This window comes from Sorex araneus, chromosome 3, assembly GCF_027595985.1.
Source record: "Sorex araneus isolate mSorAra2 chromosome 3, mSorAra2.pri, whole genome shotgun sequence".
NCBI lineage: Eukaryota > Metazoa > Chordata > Mammalia > Eulipotyphla > Soricidae > Sorex > Sorex araneus.
The window spans coordinates 222,741,791-222,767,063 of NC_073304.1; the positions used below are offsets into that span (position 1 = coordinate 222,741,791).

General features: G+C 49.3%; 1 long non-coding RNA gene across 1 annotated transcript; it reads right to left on the reverse strand.

Moving 5' to 3' along the window:
* Positions 1 to 2,169: 2,169 nt before the first annotated feature.
* LOC129403666 (uncharacterized) lies at positions 2,170 to 22,405 on the reverse strand. The gene is made up of 3 exons (XR_008629364.1): positions 21,725 to 22,405; positions 13,107 to 13,283; positions 2,170 to 2,197 (listed from the first exon to the last, which is right to left on the reverse strand). It is a non-coding gene; the product is annotated as an uncharacterized LOC129403666 (long non-coding RNA).
* Positions 22,406 to 25,273: the final 2,868 nt, after the last annotated feature.

Consider the following 25,273-nt stretch of genomic DNA (forward strand, 5'->3'; position numbering starts at 1 on the left):
CTTCTTCCTGAAGTGGGGTGCAGAGGTCCCACTGAGGGGCCAAAGGTGGCCCTGCAGCCTCAGAGCCATAGTTTGTAACCCAGGTCGGGGACCTTCAACAGCCAAAGACAAGAGACGGGTCCACAAAGGTGGCAGGTGAAGGGGCAAGACAGGGAATAGAAAGAAAGACAAAAAGGAGAGGGCCCCACTGAAGAGGGGGACAGAGGTGAGAACGAGGGAGCGAGAAGGAAAATGAGCTTTGGGACAGGAGTCATAGTATATGGGGAGAGAGCTGACCTTACACACGGCTAACCCAGGTTTTATCCCTGACACCCCATATGATCCCCTGAGCATTGCCAGGAACAATCTCTGTGAGCAGAGCTGAAAGTAAGTTCTGAGCATCACCTGGTGTACCCAAAAACTTTTAAAAAGGAAGGAAGGAAGGAAGGAAGGAAGGAAGGAAGGAAGGAAGGAAGGAAGGAAGGAAGGAAGGAGGGAGGGAGGGAGGGAGGGAGGGAGGGAGGGAGGGAGGGAGGGAGGGAGGAAGGGAGGGAGGAAGGAAGGAAGGAAGGAAGGAGGGAGGGAGGGAAGGAAGGAGGGAAGGAAGGAAGGAAGGAAGGAAGGAAGGAAGGAAGGAAGGAAGGAAGGAAGGAAGGAAGGAAGGAGGGAGGGAGGGAGGGAGGGAAGGAAGGAAGGAAGGAAGGAAGGAAGGAAGGAAGGAAGGAAGGAAGGAAGGAAGGAAGGAGGGAGGGAGGGAGGGAGGGAGGGAGGGAGGGAGGGAAGGAGGGAGGGAGGGAGGGAGGGAGGGAGGGAGGGAGGGAGCGAGGGAGGGAGGGAGGGGAGGGAGGGAGGGAGGGAGGGAGGGAGGGGAGGGAGGGAGGGAGGGAAGGAAGGAAGGAAGGAAGGAAGGAAGGAAGGAAGGAAGGAAGGAAGGAGGAAGGAAGGAAGGAAGGAAGGAAGGAAGGAAGGAAGGAAGGAAGGAAGGAAGGAAGGAAGGAAGGGAGGGAGGGAGGGAGGGAGGGAGGGAGGGAGGGAGGGAGGGAGGGAGGAAGGAAGGAAGGAAGGAAGGAAGGAAGGAAGGAAGGAAGGAAGGAAGGAAGGAAGGAAGGAAGGAAGGAAGGAAGGAAGGAAGGAAGGAAGGAGAGCTTTGGAACAAAGCATATGTTTCCAAAGAGCAGCAGAATCTGCCTATTTTGCTTCAAAAGAAAATACAGGGGCAAGAGTGATAGTATAGCGGGTAGAGCGTTTGCCTTGCACACAGCCAACCTGGGTTTGATCCCCAACTTCCCATATGGTCCCCCGAGCACTGCCAGGAGTAATTCCTGAATTCTGAAGCAGCAGTAAGTCCTGAGCATTGCTGGATGTTGCCAAACAAATAAACAAACAAACAAAAAAGAAAAAATATAAATGCCAACCCTAGCAGAAAGTTGATCACACGCTGCCTTCTCTGTCACTCCCCCAGCCCTCTGAGGTGGATATTATTGCTGTCTGCTGTTGCTAAATGAAGAAGTCAAGGTATGTGAGGTACCCGACCTGTTCAAGGTCACAGAGGTAGCAAGTGGCACAGCTGGGACCAGACCTAGCCCAGGGCCCTAGTCTGTCACCCTTCAGAGAACCATTTCTTTCTGCCTCATTCTGTGCCTTCACATGGTTGCAACATTTATGTTTGAGTGTGACCTGTGTGAAGTCTTGGGTTTGACCTCCAGTACCATCCAGAATAACTAAAACAAAAGAGAAGTTCCAACAGATCCCACAGAAATGCAAAAAGCCTTTAAGAGATGATAGCTGGGGCCAGAGTGATAGTACAGTGGGTAGGGCATTTCCTTGCATGCGGCCAACCTGGGCTTGATCCTCATATGGTCCACAAGCATAATTCCTGAGTGCAGAGCCAGTAGTAACCTGAGCATTTCTGGTGGGATCCAAAAAAGTGAGAGAGAGAAAAGGAGAGAGAGAGAGAGAGAGAGAGAGAGAGAGAGAGAGAGAGAGAGAGAGAGAGAGAATAGCATTATACAACCTACTAGAATGTGGAAAGGATATGGAACATCTGGAAGGCCCGTGCATTGCTGGTGAGAATACAAGATGACACAACCACTCTGAGAAATGGTTTAGCAGCTTCTTATAAATCGAAACAGACAGATCAAAGAGATCAGACAGAGGGTAATGTACTTACCTTGCACACAGCTGACCCTCATAAGCCCTTGGTATGGAAGGAGGCAATCTGAAAAACCAAAATAAATAAAGTGAAATATGCATACATTTTATCTACGACTCAGCAGTCCTACTCCTGGGAATTTACTCTGGAAAAATTAATATAAATGTCCATACAACCTGATGATATTTATAATATCTCTATTCAGTAGAGCCCTAAATTGGAAACAATCTAAGCATCTTTTAATAGTTGGATGGATTAAGTGTAGTATATTTGTGCAATGGAATACTGCTCCACAGTGTGTAAGGTGCTTGCCTTGCATGCAGCTGATCTGGGTTCAGTCCCCAGCACCATATATAGGCCCCTGAACACAGAGCCAGGAGTGATCCCTGAACATGGAGCCCTGAGCACTGCTGGATATGAGCCCAAAATAAAAAATTTTAAAAGATGGAATACTACACAGCAGTAAAAAGGAATTAAATCTTGGCACACAATAAATGAAAGTATCTCAGAGGAATCTATGCTGATTAAAGAAACTATTCTGTGGCTGGAGCAATAGCACAGCAGGCAGGGCACTTGCCTTGCACTTGGCCAACCTGGGTCAGACCTCTGACATCACATATGGTCCCCTGAGCACCCACAAGAATAATTCCTATGTGCAGAGTCAGGAGTAACCCCTGAGCATTGCCAGGTGTGGCCCCAAAACAAAATGAAATTACCCTGAAAACATTTCATGCTATATGCCATTTATATGACATCCTCAAATAAGAAAACTAAAGACAAAGGGCTGGAGCAATAGTACAGCGGGTAGAGCATGTGTCTTGTACGTGACTGACTCAGGTTCAATCCCTGGCATCCCATATGGCCCCCCAAGCACCGCCAGGAGTAATTCCTGAGTGCAGAGCCAGGAGTAACCCCTGAGCATCATTGGGTGTGACCCAGAAAGTAAAAAAAAAAAAAGAAAAGAAAAGAAAAAGAAAGAAAACTAGAGATGGATAGTAGATCAGTGGTTGCCAAAGATTAAGGATGGGGGAAGGGCAGCAATAAAAGGACAACACAGGGAGGTTTTTTGGGGGATGATGGGACCATTCTGTATCCTGATTATAGTAATAGTCATATTAGAGCTATGTATGTATCAAAATTCATAGGACCAACAGCTAGGATGCCTAAAATCCAGAAGACACATTAACTGTTGCATGTAGAGAAATCAGGACCCACATAATCACTGGTGGGGATGAAAATAGTGTAGCCTGGAAGATAGTCCAGCAGTTCCTCATGAACTGTAAGACCTTGGGGTCAAAGTGATAGAACAGCCGGGAGGGTATTTGCCTGGCCCTTAGCCCATCCTGGTTGGATCCCTGGCACCCCATGTGGTCCTCCAAAGACACCCAGGAGTAATCCCTGAGCACAGAACCAGGAATAAACTTTTATGTCCCCCTCCCTAAAAAATGTAGGACTGGAGAGATATCTCTATGCATGCTTTGGACACAGGAGGCTCCTGTTTGACCCGTAGTACCTCGAGCACTCCATCCCCAAGCATCAACCTGAGAGTCGCCCTTGAGCATCATTGGATGTGCCCCCCAAACAAAACAAAGTTAAGTTTAACATTATCCTAATTCCATACATGCCCAAGAGAACGGAAACCTCTCCATACAAAAACTTGTAAACAACTGTTCATAGTGACACTATACCCAATACCCAAAAATAAAAAAAAAATGTTCAACCACTAAAAAATGGAAAACAAATTGTAGTACATTCAACAACAGAATAGTATTCAACAATAAAAACGAAGCATTGATACATGCTACAAAATGGAAAACCTTGGAAAAATTGTTCTAAGTCAAACAAACTGACACACAAAGGCCACTATCATAGCTTCTGCGTAAATCAAATGTCAAGAATAGACATGCCAAGAGAAACATGGTGAAGGGGGAGTCAGGGCCATGAGTCAGGAGTAACTACTAAAGGGAACTTCCTTGGGGGAATGATGAAAATCTAGAATTAGAATCTCAATCTGTAATGACTATGCAACTTTGTGAAAAAATACTAAAATCCAGGGCTGGAGCAATAGCATAGCGGGTAGGGCGTTAGCCTTGCACGCGGCTGACCGGGGTTCAATTCCCAGCATATGGTTCCCAAGCACCATCAGGAGTAACTCCTGAGTGCATGAGCCAGGAGCAACCCTTGTGCATCGCTGGGTGTGATCCAAAAAGCAAAATAATAATAATAATAATAATTTAAAAATCACTATCACTGTCATCCCATTGTTCATGGATTTGCTCGAGCGGGCACCAATAATGTCTCCACTTGTCCTAGCCCTGAGATTTTAGCAGCCTATCTTTACTTGTCCTTCCAACAGTGCCACATTGGAGGCTCTTTCAGGGTCAGGGGAACAAGGTCCATCATTGTTACTATTTTTGGCATATCGAATACATCACGGGGAGCTTGCCAGGCTCTGCCATGTGGGCAGGATACTCTTGGTAGCTTGCTGGGTTCTCCAAGAGGGAGAACTAGACAATAAGAGGTCGCACGGCCAGCCTTGAACGCGACTGCATGCTTCTGGGAGCTTTGTTTTATAGTCTCTGGATTTTGGCCGTGGATGGGATTACACAGTGCTGGGGGCAGTTTGTGGGTATGACTGCCTAGCTACTGGAGAAAGGGGTATCTGGGTGGAGGAGGCCCAGTCCCAATCCGAGCAGGTTTGGAGATCTCAGCCCTGAGTCCCGCACACCTGGGTTCCTTTGCCAGTTCCTTCATGAGTGAGGCTGGTCTGAGCATGTGGAGAATTACCTTTAGCATGGCTGTGGCTGGTTCCGGTGAAGATAGTCAGGCTGGAGGGTTGGGGGAAAAAATTGGGCATTTGTTTTTCCTTTGTTTTTGTTTCTTGCCCCTGTGCCTGGCTATCTTCACTGGGGCCCCTTGGAGGGGGTGGGTTGAGTTTCCATCCCCACCCCAAGCAAAGCCCCCGAAGCCGAAGACCTCTGGAAACCAGCCACAGCCATGCTCCTAGAGTGTCCTGCCCACATAGGAGAGCCTGGCAAACTCCCCGTGGTGTATTCATATGCAAAAACCAGTAATAATGATGGGTCTCATCCCCCTGACCCTGAAAGAGCCTCCAATGTGGCACCATTGGGAAGGACGAGTAACGAGAGGCTTCTAAAATCTCAGGGCTAGGATGAATGGAGACATTACTGAGACCACTCGAGAAAATCGATGATCTACGGATGATGATGATGATGATGATGATGATGATGATGGTGAAGATGATGATGATGATGATGATGATGTTTTTGTTTGGGTGCTTCACCAACACCCAGCAATGCTCAAGAGTCATTCCTGGCTCCACACTCAGGAATCACTTCTGGTGGTGCTGAGGGGACTGTATTGGGATCCCTGGGATCAAATTCATGTGGGTCACATGCAAGGCAAGGACCTTATCCGCTGTATTATTTCTCTGCCCCCAAAATTTGATACTTAAAAAGATATGTATGCTATGTAAACTATCAACCAAAAATTCATAGAATTGTACACCAACAGATTTTTTTTTTTTTTGGAGGAGGAGGAGGTCAGGAATCACTCCTGATGGGACTCAGGGAACCATATGGGGTTCGGGGAATCAAACTCAGATCAGATACATGCAAGGCAAGCACTCGAACCATGGTGCTATCTCTCTGGCCCCACCAACAGAATTTTTTAAATATCTTCATTGAATACAATTCAGCATGATCCACCTGGCAAGAACTAGGTACCCACCTGCCTTGTGTACCCTAAGGTGCCCTCATACGGTCATGTTTAAGACTATGGTTCCCACACGTGGCTGCACATTGGAGAGTTCTTAAGACTTCTGAGGCAACCAACCTCTAGATATTCTAGTCTAATTGGTTTGGGGTTGGGCCCTTGTACCAAGAGTACTTCAAGCTTTCCAGATGATTGATTCCAAATTTTGCGCAGCAAAACGAAAAAACCAGGGACTTGGCAAGAGCCAGAGAAACCATCAACCAGTAGCAAAGCCAGCTCCCCTCCCCGCCACTTGAGTGCAATCAGATTAGGTTTGTCCTTGGCAAAGAGAACAAGCAAGCTCATTCCCGCTGCTCACCGTGCTGAACAGAAATACGTCAGGGCATTCCTTCCAGTTCCCTCAGGACACCTGCTCTCTCAGGAAACATGTAGCTGAGGTGATTATCAGCCTTTCTTAGTTTTTGTTTTATTTATTTTTTTTACTTTTGAACCACGTCTGGTGATGCTCAGGGGTAAATCCTGGGTAGGGTAGTGTTTGTCTTACATGCAGTCAACTGGGGGTTAATCCCTGGCATCCCATACAGCCCCTGAGGCTGCCAGGAGTGATTCCTGAGTGCAGAGGTAGGAATAACCCCTGCCACCTCCCCCCTCCACCGCCAAAAAAAAAAAAAAGAGGGAAAAAAAGAACAAGTGTTTACAATAAGCTTACAAATGGTAGCAGGAAAATTTAAGACAGGAGGAGTGAGAATCTAGGGACACAAAGTCAATACAAGGGAGTGAATGTGGGCCCCACCCTCGTTGGGGAAGTTAGGTTCTGAAAATAATAATCATCTAACATTGTGGGGCCAGAGTGATAGTACAGTGGGTAGGGCGTCTACCTTGTATGTGGCCAACCTGGGTTCAATCCCTGGCATCCTATGTAGTCCCCCCAAGTACCGCCAGGAGTAATTCCTGAGTGCAGAGCCAGGAATAACCCCTGAGCATCACTGGGTGTGACCCAAAATGCAAAATAAGTAAATTTTTAAAAAAATAAATAACATTAATTGTGCTGAGCACTGTCCTAAATTCTACATACAGTAACTGGTTGACTTTTCAGAATAACCCTATGAGGTTTGACGTGATGATATGCACTCTTATTCTATGCCCATTTATAAGTGGGGGGGGACACTGAGGTACACAGACCAGAAGAAGCAACATCTCATGATCTCCCAGGGGCATTTGAACTCAGAAACTTGGTTTCAGAATCAGCATTTATATGTGGATGAGGCTACACCCGGCTGTGCTCAGGGTTTATTCCTGGCTCTGTACTCAGGGATCACTCCTGCCCATACTCAGGGGACCATAAGGGGTGCCAAGGATTGAACCCAGGTCAACTGCATGCAAGGCAACCGTCCTACCCGCTGTCCTATTGCTCTAACCCAAAGAAAACATTCTGATGTACTTGGCCCGGAGTTCGCTCCCCACCATCCCATAGCTCAGTTCTCCCAGCTCAGAAGTGCTCGGTACTGACCAGGGTGCATGGTCCCAAGCAGGGTGCACAGGGCTGGGTGAAATGCCTCCGAGCTCCCTTGATGACACCTGTCTCTCTTGGAGGAACTGACGCAGGTCTTTGGAAGGAAGCAAAGTCAGCCCCACCACCTACCTCAGTGCCCTTCCCTTCTCCCTCTGTTCCAGTCCTATAGAAAAGAAACCTAAAAGTATTTTGCCTGGAGTAATTTCCTTAGGGTAGCAATTCTCAGACCTAACTGCTCCCCCAAATACCCTTGGAGACCCCTTCTCACTTCTGGAACATAGATTTTCTGGTAATCAGAATGGGAAAGGAGGGGGTGCTGAGGAGCTCTAGGTTTTTCGTTAATTTGGTTTGGAGGCTACCCCCAGCAGTGCTCAGGGCTTACTCCTGGCTCTGTGCTCAGGGCTCAGTCCTGGCAGTGCACAGTGGAATGTAGGTGCTGCTGGGAATCAAACCAGGGTTATATGCATGCAAGTTAAGAGCCTTCCTCCCTCTACCACCGCTCCAGTCCCAAGAACTCTACTTTGCAACCCCCCCTAGTAATCAGGTGCCTCAGTTTCTCTCCACTCGGCGCACATTCTTTGGCATTCCCAGGTACAAATGCTGATGGGCGATGCTTATTTAAAAGAATTCTTTAACTTTGCAGCAGGAATTTTACAAAGTGTTGAGGGTAGGGTGAGGTGAGGAATAGGAAGTGAAAAATGACCCCCAAACCAGAGTACCCACATAAGATATCAGTCCTTTACACCTGTTTTCTCCTGTTCCCCTCCCAAGGTGTACTATAGGCCCACATGAAAAACAACCCAAAAAAAAGCCTGTCAGAAATGGACACTTCTTACATTTCCTTTTTTTTTCTTTTTGGGTCACATCCAGAGATGCTCTGGGGTTACTCCTGGCTTTGCACTCAGGAATTACTCCTGGCAGTGCTCAGGGGACCATGTGGGATGCTGAGAATTGAACCCAGGTCGGCCATGTGCAAGGCAAATGCCCTACCCACTGTACTATCGCTCCAACCCCCAGAAATGGGCATTCTGACCTCTTAGAATCCCACCACCCACCAGAAAGAACCATCATTACATAAGTTTTATTCTGGTTCTGCATTTTGGTGTGCAATTTTTTTTTTCTTTTTGGGTCATACCCAGCAATGCACAGGGATCACTCCTGGCTCTGTACTCAGGAATTACCCCTGGCGGTGCTCAGGGGACCATATGGAATGCTGGGAATTGAACCCGGGTGAGCCGCATGCAAGGCAAATGCCCTACCTGCTGTGCTATCCCTCAGCCCCCATAATTTTTTTTTAGTGGGGGTGCCACACCAGGCTGTGCTAGGGGCTTACTCCCAGCTGTGTGCGCAGGAATCACTCCTGTGGCCATATGGGATTGAACCCAGGTCAGCAGTACAAGGCAAGTGCCTTACTCATCCGTTACCTCTCTGGCCCCAAGACCATCAGATTTTGATGAGGCGTGAATTGGCAAGAAGGAAAGACTTTTTTTTTTTTTTTTTTGGTTTTTGGGTCACACCCGGCGATGCACAGGGGTTACTCCTGGCTCTTCACTCAGGAATTACCCCTGGCGGTGCTCAGGGGACCATATGGGATGCTGGGATTAGAACCGGGGTCGGCCGCGTGCAAGGCAAACGCCCTACCCACTGTGCTATCGCTCCAGCCCAAGGAAAGACATTTAAATGAAAGACATGAGTTGTCTGGACAGAGCCTCAGATTCCCGTTTACAGATTCCGCATGGTGGAGTGAGTGAGAGGATGTCTAGAAATCTGAAGTCACACATGCTCTCTCCCTGCCTCCAATGAAGGGAGAAAGAAATATTTTGGGACTCTTGTGCAAACATCGTTCTGTTATGCCTGAGCTAACAGAACCCTACTCCTCGTTCTACCCGTCAGGCCCTGGGAGGGGGGCCAGCCCCAGCATGATGTCCTATCTTGTCACCGAGGAGGTGGGGGTGCCTTTGTGTGGCTTCCAGTTGCTGTGGCTCTGTAGGAGTCTGATCCAGGCATAGAAGAGGGGAAGTCGCTGCCATCATTTCCCAAGATGAAGAGCTAAATGATGGCGCTGATGAACAATTTGCATCTAAGAGGCGGTTGGGGCGTTTGGTGAATGGCCCATGATTACAGATAAGCACCACCTGCCACGGCCACGCAGCCCGCCCCCCTTCTGCTGGGAGGGAGAGTTTTCTCCTGGGCAGAAAAGCTGTTTTTTTTTCCCTTCACTCTCTGGTGCTTTTATGCTAATGTTTTGGAGCTAAACAAAAAACTGGATTTATAGGACGTCTAACTGGTTCCTTTGGGATGAAGGATGTATCATTTCCAATTGAGGCTCCTCTACATTTTGATTGAATTGGAACAGAGGAGGCTGCCTAGGCCTCTCCCAGTCCCCAAATGCCCCCTTTGTGTGGTCTATGTACATTATCCTACTGAATGCAAATTCCTCAGTCTTTTGCCAGACTCAAGGTCTGCCAGGAGTCTGAGCTTTTTGCTTTTGTGTTTGTTGTGGGGTTTGGGTTTGCTACTCGTGGCTCTGTGCTCAGGGGCCACTCCTGGCAGTGATGTTGGAGAGGGGGGGTGATGCTCAGGGGCCATTCCTGGCAGTGATGTGGGGGGGGGGTGATGCTCTGGCAGTGATGGCCATAGACAAGGCCAGGGATTGAACAGGGGTCAGTCTCATGCCGTGCAAGCGCCTTATTTCCTGTGCTGTCTCTCGGCCCAGGAAACAGTTTTTAACAAGCACCCTGTCATTGCATGACTCCTCAGAGAGTGCGGGTTCTAAACTAAACTAGTTCCTCCACACTGAAATCCAGCCTTTATAACAGATATTCAAGGTCATAGCCCATTTTCCAGACCAAATATTTTTCCAGGTTGCCATAATCTAGGACATCCGGGAGCCCCTGAACCAAGGTTAAAACGCCGAGTGCCAGGGCTGGAGCAACAGAACAATGGATAGCGTGCTGCCTTGCACAGGGCCTTGCTGAGCCCTTGCCCCCTGAGCACCACCAGGAGTAAGTCCTGAACGCTGAGCCAGGAGTAAGTCCTGAGCATCACTGGGTGTGGCCCCCAAAGCAACAACAGAAAAGAAAAGCCGAGTGTTCTAGCACTGTAAAGGGGCTCCTCTGTACACGCTGCTCAGACACTCACTGGTACAAACACGTCCCAGCCAAAACACTGCACAGATGAGGGCGTGGAGAAAGAGTGCGGTGGTTTCAAAGGCCTCTCTGACTTGCCTCGGGTCACAGGCTCAAATCTGCATTGTCACCACGCGTATCAGGTGCCATCCTGGCAGCTCCCTACTTGGTTCTGGCAGCCCCTTTTCAAGCCAGACTAGGCGTGCGAAAGCACCAGAGAAAAGGTAACATGCTCCCATCCCCAGTGCCCTGTGAGTATAGCAACCAACAGAAAAGATGGGCCACTTCCTGCAGGCAGTGCAATGGAGTATGTGAGCACCCCCCCCACCCCCCCAAGAGCTTACAGCTAGAATCCATGTGCTTGTTGTTGCAGGACTTGATCCAGAATTGAGGAAAAACATAATACATAGTACAAAGGTCCTCCTCGATCAAGGTGCAAGCAGAACCTAAAGAATTTTTTCTTCTTTTTGTTTTTTGGGCTATACCTGGTGGTGCTCAGGGATGACTCCTGGCTCGGTGCTCAGAGATCACTCCTGGAGGGGCTCAGGTGACCATAAAGAGTGCCAGAGATTGAACCTGGCTCAGCCACATGGAAGGCAAGTACCTTACCCATTGGACCATCTCTCCAGCCCCCATGAACCTGAGAGATTTTAAATAGAAAATAGATGTCAGGGTCTCAAGAGATAGTACAGCGGGTAGGGTGCTAACCTGACACACAGCTAACCTGGCTTCAATCCCCAGGACCCCATATGGTCCCCCACACCTGCCAGGAGTGATTCCTGAGTGCACAGCCAGGAATCATCCCTGTGCACCACCAGGTGTGACCCCCCCAAAAAAAAATCAAAACAGAAAACAGATGTCAGACGTGAAGGAGCCCTGGAATCTAGGCTTTAAAGCTACCCCAACTGAGTTCTTCCATAAAAAGAAGTTCTTCCACTAAAAAAAGTGCAATAAAAAACAGAAGTTCACTTGGCAACTCTAGAACACCCCCCCCCTTTTTTATTTTTCGGTTTTTGGGCCATACCTGCAGTGCTCAGAACCTCCTCCAGCTTCTGCACTCTGGGATCGTGGCAGGCTCAGGGGGCCGGAGACCTGGGTTGGCTGTGTGCAAGGCAGGCACCCTCCCCAAGGTACTATGGCTTGGACCCACCTAGAATCTGGCTGCACAAATGAGAATCACCAGCAGGAGAGACTGAAATTGTGGCCCAAACTGATTAAATCAGAATGTCTGCAGGGGTACCTGGTATTGTCCTGTCTAAAGCTCCCCAGTGGTCCCACTGTGCAGTGGAGACTGAGAACCACTGAACTGAAGGAATTCCGAGGTGGTAAGAGGTAAGCTAGAGTGGCCATGGAATGCTTCTGCAGCAGATGGGCTCTGAGCCACATCTACAAGAATGTGCAGAAAAGAAAAATGGAGGGTGGAGATCAGCATAAGAAAACATTTGGTTTGGGCAAAAGATTTGTAATGAGAACTAAGCCTGGGAACACTGGGTGGGGCCAGATCCCGGGGGCCCTAAAAACGCGAAGTAAGGAGTTTAATTTATTCTCAGGAGAGGGAGTCATAGCAGATGGGAATAAGGAAGTGACTGATCAAATGTGAGGAAAGATATATCAAGGTGTAGACAGCAAGTGTTTTGAGATGAATTCGAGCTGGGGAACCCAAAGAGAAAAGATCAGATTTTCTTTTGGCTTTGTTTGTGGTCCACACCCCATGGTACTCAGGGCTTGCTCCTGGCTCTGTGGTTAGGGATCAATCCTGACAGGACTCTGGGATCATATGGGGAACCAGAGATCAAACTCAGGTCAGACTCATGCAAGGCAAACTCACATTAACCGAGATGAAAGATCTTTCTAAGGTGATAATTCCTAATTAAGGAGAAGGGACAGCAAGATGACATTCTCGGGGGCTGGAGTGATAGCACAGCGGGTAGGGTGTTTGCCTTGCACGCGGCCGATCCGGGTTCGAATCCCAGCATCCCATATGGTCCCCTGAGCACTGCCAGGAGTAATTCCTGAGTGCAGAGCCAGGAGTAACCCCTGTGCATCGCCGGGTGTGACCCAAAAAGCAAAAAAAAAAAAAAAAAAAGATGACATTCTCATATAATTCCTGGTAGGTGGATAAGTTAGTACGGTCTTTCTGGAAGGGAGAACAACCCTAGCCCTTAGGGTACCTTTGTGAGAATTGCAACAAGACAGTCCTGTCTCCTGAGTTGACTCAACACCCCCCAGACACAGGGCATGATGTAGTCAGCAGAACTGATAGCCAGCATATCTTGTCCCCTCAAAACTAAATTCCTCAATTGTCTGCAATAGGCTTACAGAATTATAAGCCAGGAGCTGGAGGTTGTACAGCAGGCAGGGCATTTGCTTTGCAAGTGGTCAAACCGAGTTTGATCCCCAGCATCCCACGTGGGGCCCTATGCACCACCAAGCATGATCCCTGAATGCAGAGCCCGGAGCGAGCACCAGGCACAGCCAAGTGTGACAAAAACAAAAAAAAATAATTGTAGGTTTGGCTCCATATCAGCTTCAGTTCTGGATCACTAGATGTGAGGCATTTACAGGCTGTTCCTGTACCCTCAAGGTCCACAAGACACACCTTGGATGCGTCTAGGAGAGCAGCGAGGATTCAGCAAGACCTTGGTCCAGCAGCGGGCAGCAGCGATCATCTACCTGGCAGATAGTCTCTCTTCCAGCTTGCTTCAGAACCCGGCTTTCACTCCACAGGAATGGGCGTGGTGCCAAGGATGACCTGGGCAGTGGTTTCAGAAATGTCCTGTTGGTGCAAGAAGAAGGTATTGCCATATCATTGACAGCAGCTTTTCAATGAAGGGTCTGCAGACCCCTGCCAGTCTGCATGCAGGTGTCAAAAATGTTGAGTCACCCATCTAAGTCATTCCTGCTTGTGACTCTTCCACAATTTTAGAACAGGGACGGGGGGAGGGCAAGAGGGAGGGACCAAGACCGAAAATGAAAAAGAAGGGCTCAGGAAAGCAGGAGGTAGGTGAGCTTCCAGAAGGAAGAATGGCCAACCGCTTTATTTTTTTATTTTATTTATTTATTTATTTATTTTGCTTTTTGGGTCACACCTGGCGATGCAGAGGTTACTCCTGGCTCTGTGCTCAGGAATTACTCCTGGCAGTGCTCGGGAGACCATATAGGATGCTGAGAATCGAACCTGGGTCAGCTGCATGCAAGGCAAACGCCCTACCTGCTGTGCTATCACTCCAGCCCCTGGCCAACTGTTTAAATTCTGTCTTATAAGGAGGTCATAGAGGTGAAGACAATCCTGGAATCCCTTAGTCTTCATGAGTGAGAGGTCACTCATGCCCTCGATATGAGCGTGGCCACGCACATATAAATATACTGCAAAGGGCTAGTGGGAAACAAAGAAATGACTGTAAAAGAAAAAGGACAGGGAAAGAAAATATGTCACCAATGGGAGAAGACTTGGAGGCGGTGCACAGACCCCCCAGCTCCAGGGCTCCAATGAGTGACCCCTTGCCTGTGTATTTGGGCCACTTTCTGCCTCCCCAGAAGCTTGGCCGGAAGTGCCCCTCCCGCCCAGCTCCTTGATTAATTCCCGCTCTCTGGGGGCTTGGCATGAAAGAAGAACTAATCATGCTCTCTCACCATCTGGGCAATTACAGTCTCCCCTCAGCTGGTATGAAATGAAGGGTTGGTGACACTTAGTGGCAACCCTGTCCCCATCACATCTGGGCCTTAATCTCTTGAGTTAGCCAAATCCAGGGAAGTTTGTGATTCAAGTGATGAAGTAAACAGCCCCTGGGCTAGGCCACACTCTCAGTGTCCCTGACTCCGTGAGCTTTGACTGGAGAAGGCTAAAATGGTTCTGCAGCTGGCTGGATGAAGGGAGGGATGGAGAGATGGACAGATGGATGGATGGATGGATGGATGGATGGATGGATGGATGGATGGATGGATGGATGGATGGAAAGAGGGATGGATGGACAGATAGATGTGTTCCAAGGTGAGTGGGGTCTGGCCAGCAGGGTTATGTGGGAAAGTGTCTAGTCTGAGTTCCCTGGAGGCTTCCTCTCGCTTCTTGTGGTTCACCCCAGACCCTTGAGCTAGTCATACCTCAGGTATGAACAAAGTCATACCTCAGGTTGGGCTTGGAGAGTTCATGCCGGACACCCCTATACTGGAGAAGGGCCAGTAAAAGGATTCTAGGGGCTCAAGTTTTCCTCTGTCCTGTCCTGTCACTGTATTGGAATCTCTGGGACTCTAGCTGTCATCTAAGACTGTTTGCTGTGGAGCTGGAGAAACAGAACAGCAGATGAGGCACTTGCTTTGCATGTGGCCAGCCCAGGTTCGATGACCGGCACCCCATATGGTTCCCGTGAGCACCATCAGGAGTGATCCCTGAGTGCAGAACCAGGAATAAGCCAGGAGCACCACCAGGTGTGGCCCAAAATACAAAGCAAAACAAAACAAAAATTAAATAAATTGTCATAGCGATTCCTCTAGCCAAGAATTTCATTCTTTGGTAATATCTGTCTTCAGCCTCAGCTTAATATTGATGTGACATTGATCCAAAATGTCCATATGAAGTACATCCAAACTCCTGGTCACAGATCGCATGCCAGCCCTGGGGCTGGGCGTTGACTCCATTAATTCTCACCAACCTGAGAGGTGAATACTCTTCTCCCCGGTTTCTAAATGAGGAAACCGAGCTCCAAGCAAGTCACCCAAGTTCCGCAGCTGGATAGTGGGGAAGTCAGACTTCAAGCTCGGCACTGGCTTTGCTCTCAGCCTCGAGGCAGCATCCCGGAGGCCACCTTTGCTTCAAGGAAGCCTCTTCCCAGCCGTACCCAGCGGCACCGTGGTTTTGACCCAGACTGTGGCCGCAACAAGCAGAGGCTAGGAAAATGAAACTGAGTGTGCCTGTTCACAGGACGTGAATCTGAAGTTAGAATTAACTCCTTGATGGTGGCACTGAGTTAGCCAGCGAGTGGCAAAGGGTCTCTGAATTCAGATGAAGAAGGCTCTGCTGAGGGCCAGAGCAATTGTACAGCGTTAGGGCGCTTGCCTGGCACACAGCCAACCGGGGTGAGATCCCCAGCATCACAGACCCATCCCTTGAGCCTACCAAGAGCCCGCCCCTGAGTGCAAAGCCATGAGTACGCCCTGAGCACTGCCCGATGTAGCACCAAAACAAGAAACAAAACCAAAAAGAAGTCTTTGTTGAACCCTGGCACTGGTGCGGGAACACTGGGGGATGGGGTGTCACTGTACCGTTCAGGGCTTTGTCCCCCTCTATAGAATCTGGGGCAATCCCAAGGAGAGAGCTCTAAGCGTTGGAGGCAAACCTTGCGCGTATGAGGCCTCAGGTTGGATTGCCAGCCCCAGACGCCCCACTCCCAGCACCACTTGGAGTGGTCCCAGGCCCCTGAGCACTCTGAGAAATGCCCCCACCTCAACAGGAAGCAAACTGCTATGTCAGGGGTTATGGAAGGATGACTTTGAGGAAAAGTGAGATTCTGCAGTTTGTGAGATAATCATGCTGGGTAGGGAGGGGTAAGGAGGGAGAGAAGTACAGCCCTTTTATTGCCTCATAAACGGGGATTATATTTGACCATCCTGGACAAAAATCTGGTTGATATTCCTTAGGGAAGGAACTCAAGAACTTTGGGATCATTCCTGGGGGGGTCGGGGACCAGATGGGATGCCAGAGATTGAAGCCAGGTTGACTGTGTGAAAGGTAAATAACCTAAGCACTCACTCGAAGACTTTGGAACCAAATAGATCTGGTTTTGGATCCTGGCTGTATTGTTTACTTGGTCTGATAACCACGACCTAAAAGCCCCAAATTACCCAACTTTAAAAGGGCAGCAACCCTTATGCCCAAAGGTATGCTGGTGAGAGTTTAGCAATAGGTTCTCTGGAAGAACCAAAGCCTGCTTCGTAGTGTTCAGTAATTGAACATGGTGTAAATATTTGCCCATGGCAGATTTCAAGTTATCGGCATGATATCAATCAACTCGAGGAATTCCTGTAACTGGCAAGCCAGGAGAGTGAGGACTAGTGCCAGCATGCCACCACTGCTGCTCTGGTTATCTCTCAGGTCTTATTTGTATGCAGTTCGTCCCCTTCGCTTAAGTTTTACTGTTGATGCAACGACCGGCGTTCTACACGCTTGTTGCAATGCCAACACACTAGGCTGTGGTGTTCTCCAGCAGACACACACTTTAGCTTCAGTGCTCATGCTTGGCTGTGAGCATTGCTGGATGTAACCCCAAAAAGGTGAAAAAAAAATCTTAGTCAAGGGGCCAGGGGCCAGGAAGTCAGTGCAAGTGATAGAGCGCAAAAATAGCATGTGTGAGGTTTTTATGTTTTGTTTTGTTATTTGGGACTACCTCAGCAATGCTCAGGGGTTATTCCTGACTCTGCACTCAGGGATCATTCCTGGTGATGCTCAGGGGACCAGATAGGGTGCCAGGGCTTGAACCTGGGTCAACTGCATGCAAAGCAAGCACCCTATCTGTTGTACTATCACTCCAGCTCTTTTTGTGTGAGGTCCTAAATTCAGTGAGGGCCTGGTGACCCAAACACCACAACACTAGACCCAACCAACCAACCATTGGGCCCTCACCACTGAGACAAGCATCACTCTCCTAAACACCCTGCAGGGACATGCCAGATTCCGTGCTGGGTGTCATCCATGCAATATTGTTCCCTTAGTTGCTGTGCTCTCCAATGGAGATGATCGCATTGTTTCACAGGTCAAACTGGGTAGTGGAGAGGAAAAATTCATTTTCTAATGTTACTCAGTAACATCAGAAAGTAGATAAGTAGCTTTGAAACTGACCCCAAAGTCCACACTCACATCTTCAGGTTGTCCAGAGGGAGGAAGAGAAGGGGAGATTTCACAATAGGCATTGTCCCAACTTTTCACTCCTCCTAATGGCTCTTTGGGGAGTGTTTCTGGGTAGGGCGGGCCAGTTCACAGCACAGCAACACCTTCTCTGGGATTGTCAGGCAAATTGCAGCACCAATAATGGTAGGAGCATTAGCGAGCCTCCAGACTCCACAACATCCACATTCCAGGGAGGGGAGAACTTTCTGGGGAGAATGGAATTTGCACCACCTTTTTCTTCTGGGAGTGTTTCTGAATTCTGAATTAAAAAGCAATGGTGGGGCTGGAGTGATAGCATAGCGGGTAGGGCGGGTGTTTGCCTTGCACGCGGCCGACCCGGGTTCAAATCCCAGCATCCCATATGGTCCCTTGAGCACCGCCAGGAGTAATTCCTGAGTGCAGAGCCAGGAGTAACCCCTGTGCATCACCAGGTGTGACCCCAAAACCAATAAAATAAAATAAATAAAGAGCAATGGTTTGGGCTTGACCTGGACAGCAGGCACTGCTGCCTGTCAGAGCAACCAGGAAAGCTGCTTGTTGGGGCTGGAGTGATAGCACAGCGGGTAGGGCATTTGCCTTGCATGCGGCCAACCCGGGTTCGATTCCCAGCATCCCATATAGTTCCCCAAGCACCGCCAGGAGTAATTCCTGAGTGCATGAGTCAAGAGCAGCCCCTGCACATCGCCACACATGCACACACACACACACAAAAAAAACCGCTGCTCGTGTCAACCAGAGTTCAGAGGAGCCGCCAAACCACAGGCGGGTCTCCTGTAAACCGGAAGCAGGGAGGAAAGCTGAGTAGGGACGTGGACAGGACTCTGAACGCAGAGTGGAAATTGCCACATTAGTCCTAGTGTTGAGGTGCTGTGTGCGAAAGCTGGCTGCAGAGGAGGAGTCCATCCATGATTGGATTAAGGGAGTGAACAGTACTTCCTGTCCTGTAGGAGACAGCAGCCACAGTCTCCAGGAGAAAAACATCACCTTTTGTTTTTGTTTTTTGGCCACACCCAGCGGTGCTCACGACTGACTTACTCCTGGCCCTGTGCTCGGGGATTGCTTCTGCTCAGGGCATGGTATGTGTTACCAGGGATGGAACCCAGGGATGCTATAGGCAAAGCAAGCGCCCTCCCCGCTGTACTATGGCTCTGGCCCTTTTTTGTGTTTATTGTTGTAAGCACGGTACCCAGCAGTGCTTGGGACCATGCGATGCTGCTAGGGATCAAACCCAAGACCTCACACATGCAAGGGGTGTGCTCTACCCTTTGGCCACCTCCCAGGCCCTTCATGCATATTTTCTAGTTAAAATATTAAATATTTTCGGGGCTGGAGCGATAGCACAGTGGGTAGGGCGGCCAACCCGAGTTCGATTCCCAGCATCCCATATGGTTCTCTGAGCACCACCAGGGGTAAATCCTGAGTGCAGAGCCAGGAGTGACCCAAAAAGCAATACCCTGGGTATACCCAGGGCTATACCCAACAGTGTTAGGGGCGGGGGGGAGTGGGATAGGGTTCAAATTCATGTCCCCCTTACATGCAAAGTATATGCTCCTAATTGCTGGGCTTAACGGTCACTGAACTATCTCCTCAAGTCAGATCTCATTAGGGAATAATAGGTAACTGGAGAAAAATATTCCTAAATCCCTCTGCACTGTTTCTCCCACCTCCAACATCCCTTTATCCCCTTTTTTGCCTCCCTGAAAAAATTCAGGTGATTTTTTCCCCCTAGGAGTCGTTGCAGCAGCTTTTGTTGCTGGTGCTATTTTTATTTTGAAATCATTTTTAAGTTTACAAGAGTTGTAAAGCTAATAGAAAAAATTCCAAAAAAAATTCACCCAATTTTCTCTAAGTGATTTTTTAAAAAAGAACAGTAATGTTGGGGCTGGAGTGATAGCACAGCGGGTAGGGCGTTTGCCTTGCACTCGGCTGACCTGGGTTCGATTCCCAGCATCCCATATGGTCCCCTGAGCACCGCCAGGAGTGGTTCCGAAGTGCAGAGCCAGGATTGACCCCTGTGCATTGCCGGGTGTGACCCAAAAAGCAAAAAAAAAAAAAAAAAAAGAACAGTAATGTGTTCATGGGCAAATCAAATTATTTTGGGCTTATGCTCCCTCATTTATAAAATAATAGGTCATGGGGCCAGAGAGAGAGCTCAGAGGTCTGGCAGATATCTTTACATGAGGGAACCTTGGGCTTGAACCCAGTACCACATGGTGCACTTATCATCATTATGAGTGACCCCCACAAGTACTGATCTGGGAGTAACCCATTACTGCTAGGTGTGGTCAAAATTATTAAAAGATTGACTCATACCCTCTAATATCCCTCCTTCGAATTCCACCTTTCTATGAGTCTAAATCTGAGATTATTTAAGTACTTCCCAGGACCCCCCTCATTATGTTCAAAGTTAATAAAGTTGATGATTAATCATTTGTAGCTATGGCCAATGACTATGTTTCCATCACTTTTCACACATCAATTACTTAATTCTCCTAAAACTGAAGTCATGAGGCAGCTTCTATTTTAATACCCATGTGAGAGATGAAGAAGCTGTTCACAGAGAAATTCAGTGACTTCGGAGACACTAACATCTCTTTGCTACCTAAACCTCCACGGAGTCTTATTCCAGGAAAGGAACTGGATGGACTCAAGCAGCTTTAATGAGTGTTTACCTGGGAGAGTGAGCAGAGAGATCAAGGAGAGAAAGGGAGCCAAGAGGGGTCACCTTGGTGTCAGGAAAGAGGGCACATTTTAAGCACCAGTTCTAACATTTCTCCACTCTGTAACTTTATTTTTTTTCTCACTCTGTAACTTTAGGCAGTTCATTTAACTGTGATAAATTGTAGTTGCTACATTCCCCCAATTAGACAAACCCTATGATAATAGCCGCTCTGGACAAAACGTTCCTCAACATTTGTGTCAAAATCTAATCTCAAAAATGATGGTATTTGAAGGTGGGGCTTTGGGGAGTGTTAGGTTATTAGATCATGAGGGTGGAGCCCCTATAATGAGAAAGAAATAAAGAGAGAGAGAAAATGAAGGAGGGAGGGAGGGAGGGAAAAAGAGGGAAGGAGGAAGGAAAGAAGGAAGGAAGGAAGGAAGGAAGGAAGGAAGGAAGGAAGGAAGGAAGGAAGGAAGGAAGGAAGGAAGGAAGGAAGGAAGGAAGGAAGGGAGGGAGGAAGGAAGGAAGGGAGGGAGGGAGGGAGGGAGGAAGCAGAGCCTCTGGAATTGCATTTAGGTTTGAGGGTTGTGGCAAGGATCGAACTCACAATCTCACACTTGAAAGTGAGGAAGATGGCTGGGAGGGGGGCCCTAATGATTTGAATTTGGGGAGCTGTTTGCGCTATACCCAGTCTTAATTCTGGCTCTTTGCTCAGGGATCACTCCTGGCAGGACTTGGGGTACCATAGATAATATCGGGGATCAATCCCAGGTGGGCCATGTAAAAGGCAAGTGTCTTAACCCCTGAGCTCCAGCTCCAGCCTCGCTGAAGTTGTTTATATGAGGAAACCAACACAGAGAGGTGGGGTGTGGGGGGGTTGGGGGGATGTGCTCAGTCCCAGGGGTGAAAAGCAACGGACAATTCAAAGGTAAGCTCTGAGGAAGGGGGAGGTGGCTCAGACCTTGCCTACAGGAGATCTGGATTCAAGCCCCGACATCCCAGAACCAAATACACTTCCTTAGCCTCAGAGACCGCCCACTGCACCTCTAGGCTACTTGGCCTCCAGGAAGTCCTCAAAGGTTCTTGTGAACCCAAAGCAGGAAGTGTGTGGGAGGGCGTTGTAAAACTATAAAGCGCCTGACACACGTCAGAGCTGCCCGGGACCCAGGCGGGCAGTGACTGCGGTCGGCAAACCAGCACTGTCTCCTCCACCACCAGGCTTCTCTGGAACACTTGGTGGCCAGGGAGAAAAGGGCAAAATCATGACTGTGGCTCCTTCCTCGGGAACACTGCCTCACTCCCAGTCGGGTTTTTATTTGGGGTCATCATCTAAGAGAAGAGAAGTCCTGTAGGCAGGGTGACTAAGGCTGTGAGTCATGCGCCCGCAGCCTCCAGGCACCCGCATCCACTGGGAGAGGTGTCCCTGCCCACCTGTAGTGGGAGGAATTCGAGGCAGGGGGCAAGGGCAGTGGAGGGGGAGGGCCCCCACCACGGGATCCTAGGACTTCCCTCCAGATGGAGCAGATGGCTCTGCTCAGTGCAGCAGGCGCTACAGTCATTCTCCAGCACACACACACACACACACACACACACACACAAACACACACACAAACACACACACACACACACACACACACACACACACCACGCCCCCGTGCCTGAAGCAGGCTCCTACCTCCAAGAGGGGCTCATCAGCCCTTAGAAAAGACAGACCATGGACTTAGACCATGGCTGAATACACAGGCCAAAGGATAAAAAGACCACATTTGCAAAGCACTTCATGGCTTAGAAAGCACTGCCACATGCTCTGATGATCCTCCTGAAAAAAAAAAAATGATGGTGTGAGTATTACCAGTATTCAGTTACATGAATAAGAAAGCTGAGGCTCAGAGAAGTCTCTGTTGAAGTCTCACACCTGAGTCAGAGGCATTTCCTGAATGAATGAATGAATGAGTGAATGAATGAGTGCATGAGTGAGTGAATAAAAGAATGCTTGCTGACTGAGAGAGCGAATGAATGAGTGCATGAATGAGACAGTGAATAAATGAATGAGTGTGTGAATGAATGAGGCTATGGTTGAATGAGTGAGTGAATAAATGAGTGAATGAATGAATGAGAGTGAATAAATGAATGTGTGAAGAGTGAATGAGGCAAGGAGGGAGTGAAAGAGTGAATGAATGAGAATGAATAAATGAATGAGGGTGTGAATGAATGAATGAGACAATGAGTGAGTGAATGAGTGAGTGAGTGGAGCTGGTGAGCCAGGCCCTCCCTGAAACCAAGTTGTCTTCTGCGAATTCAGTATCCTACTGCCATCCGTCCCGCTCCTCTCCTGGGAAGAATCCAGTGCTCTCCTCGGGAGTTGGAGCTGTAGGCGACCAAGAGAGCAACACTGAGACACACCTGGAGGCCAACATCCCCTCGGCGGAAGTCCCTCCCCAGGGCTTCACCCTTGCCCTGATCCCCCCCCCCACCCCCGGCCCCCACCTTGCTCTTCCTTCTCGCCCCACCTCACGGGCTGCTGCATGGTAACCTGTCTGCTTCCCCGCCTCCTGTGCCCTTTTGACTCTGAGCTCAGAGAACGTCAGGCCTCTTCCGGTCTGTGCCCCAGCAGCTGGCCTCACCACCGCAATGAAGGAATGAACAAGGGATGTGGCAGTTTCTTTCTCCCTAGGTTCTCCAAAGCAAGGAAGTATCAGGCGCCGAGAATCCAGAACCCTAGAATTCTTCCGAGTCATTTTGCAGAACAAGAGAATATTCAGGGTTAGTTCTGAAAAATCCATAATCATGTCTCTCTCCTTCCCTCTCTCTCCCTTTCTCTCTCTTTCCTCTTTCTCTATTTTTTCCTTCTTTCTGTCCATCCTCATTCCTCTCTCTCTTATCCCCCCCTCACTTCTGTGTGTCTCATTCCACCCATACCTCAGAGGTTAAATATATCAACAGAGGGATCTTGGGGTCCCCAGAGAGACAAAGGAGCTGAGCGCCTCTCCACGGCTCCATCCTAGGCAAGCCCCAAAGAGCTCACTTTTCTTTCTTCCTCAAAAGGACCCACACAGCAATGCTTCCACCCACAATTTGGCTCTCCCCACACACCCCTTTTCCATCTCCCTGCAGACAGCCCAGCGCTGGCACCCTCCCACCCGGCCCTCTGCTATCAGGGCTCTGAACACCCAAAAAGGAAAAACAATTTATGCTGAGCGAAGGCAGAGCCAGGCAGGAAGGGAAGGGCTGCTCGCTGCCAGCTGACGTTCTGCAGGCTGACTGTGTCTGTGCCAAGGGTGGAGCCAACAGCAATGCCAGAGACAGAAGAGGGAGCAAGAGAAATAGGCTGAGCTCCACTGCACATCCTGAGTCTTATCTTCAGGCGCACTCTAATGGCCTCTGCAAGCAGGACAGTGGGGGAGCAGGGTGGGGGGAGATCAAAGGCCCCTTCAGGATGGAGAACCACAGGAGGTCCTACCCTGACCTGCTGTTTCCTGGGCACAGTCAGGGACATGCCAGGCAACACACCCAGCGCAAGGAATGCAGCCTGAAAGAAAGCTCACATACCTGGCCTGGGAAATCTCACGTTGGAGTGGGAGAGACAGAGAAATAAACAAGCAATAGGGTAATCAGAGAGGAGGAGACAAGCATTGAACTCAGCAGGGCAGAGGAGGAGCACCTAACCTGACTCAGAAGTGTGGGGCAGGGGCTGGAGCAATAGCACAGCTGGTGGGGCGTTTGCTTTCACGCTGCGGCCAGCTGACCCAGGTTCGAATCCCAGCATCCCATATGGTCCCCCAAGCACCACCAGGAGTAATTCCTGAGTGCATGAGCCAGCAGTAACCCCTGTGTATCGCCGGATGTGACCCAAAAACAACAACAAAAAAAAGAAGTGTGAGGCAGCCAGAGAGTCCCTCTGGAGGAGGTGACACCCAATCTGCTGAGTGGCGGAGTAAGAAGAGGTAGTAGATCCATGGAAATGGGAGGAAATGTTTTCCGAGGTTGCAGGACGAGCCCGTGCAGGGCAGGGAGCGTTCAGAGGCCCCAGAGAGACCAGGGTTTAGTGCAGCGACCGAGAGGGATTGGGATGAGAGAGGCTTTGTCGCAGGTGTGTGGAGTTTGGAATTTGTTCTCTTGGGCCAGGGATCACACTCAGGACCACACACAAGTGAGCACGGGTTCCACCACTGAGCCGATGAGCCAAAACCCCAGGCAGTTGGATTTGTTTTTTGTCTTTTATTTTTCTTTTTTGGGTCACACTCGGCAGTGCACAGGGGTTCCTCCTGGCTCTGCACTCAGAAATTACTCCTGGCTTGCTCAGGGGACCATATGGAATAATGGGAATCGAATCCGGGTCGGCCGTGTGCAAGGCAAACGCCCTACCCACCGTGCTATCGCTCCAGCCCCTGTTTTTTGTCTTTGTAAGATAGTTTTATTTAGAAAAATGTAAGGAGAGTCATCACAGAGAGAGGGAAAGTACACATTATAGGCTGTGATGTTCAAGAGAGGAGTCATCAAGTGGGGTTTTCTTGGGTGTTGTTTTTTTTCCCTGAGGGGGTGGGAGTCTTCCCAAGAGGGACTCACGTGGTCCGGGATCACTCTAGGCAATTCTCAACCAACCATTTGGTTGAATGCCGGGGCCTGAGAACACGCCAGTTGGCCTGGCGGTGCTGGGCGCCTACAGAGCCACACCTGGTCATGCTGGGGCTTGGGGGACATGTGTGCTGGGTATCGAACCAGTTTTTTTGTTTTTGTTTGGGGGCCACACCTGGAAATGCTCAGAGGTTACTCCTGGTTTTGTGCTCAGGAATCACTCCTTGCAGTGCTCAGGGGACCATATGGGATGCCATGGATGGAACCCAGGTTAGCCACATGCAAAGTATAGTCACATGTTCCCACTATACTATCTCTCCAGTCCCACAGAACAGATATAGAACTTGTACTATCTCCCCAAATCTTGGGTTTTGTGGACCACACCCAGCAATACTCAGGGGCTACACCAGGCTTGCTACCTGACAATCATTCCAAACCTTGTTCAAGGAGACCACACGATGCCAGGGATAAAACCTTAGGTTCTTGGATCTAAAGAGTGAACTCAGGGCCAGAGCGATAGTATAGCGGGATAGGGTGTTTGTCTTGCACACAACTGACCTGGGTTCAATCACTGGCACCCCATATGATCCCCCGAGCTCCGCCAGGAATCATCCCTGAGTGCAGAGCCAGAAGTAAGCCCTGAGCATCA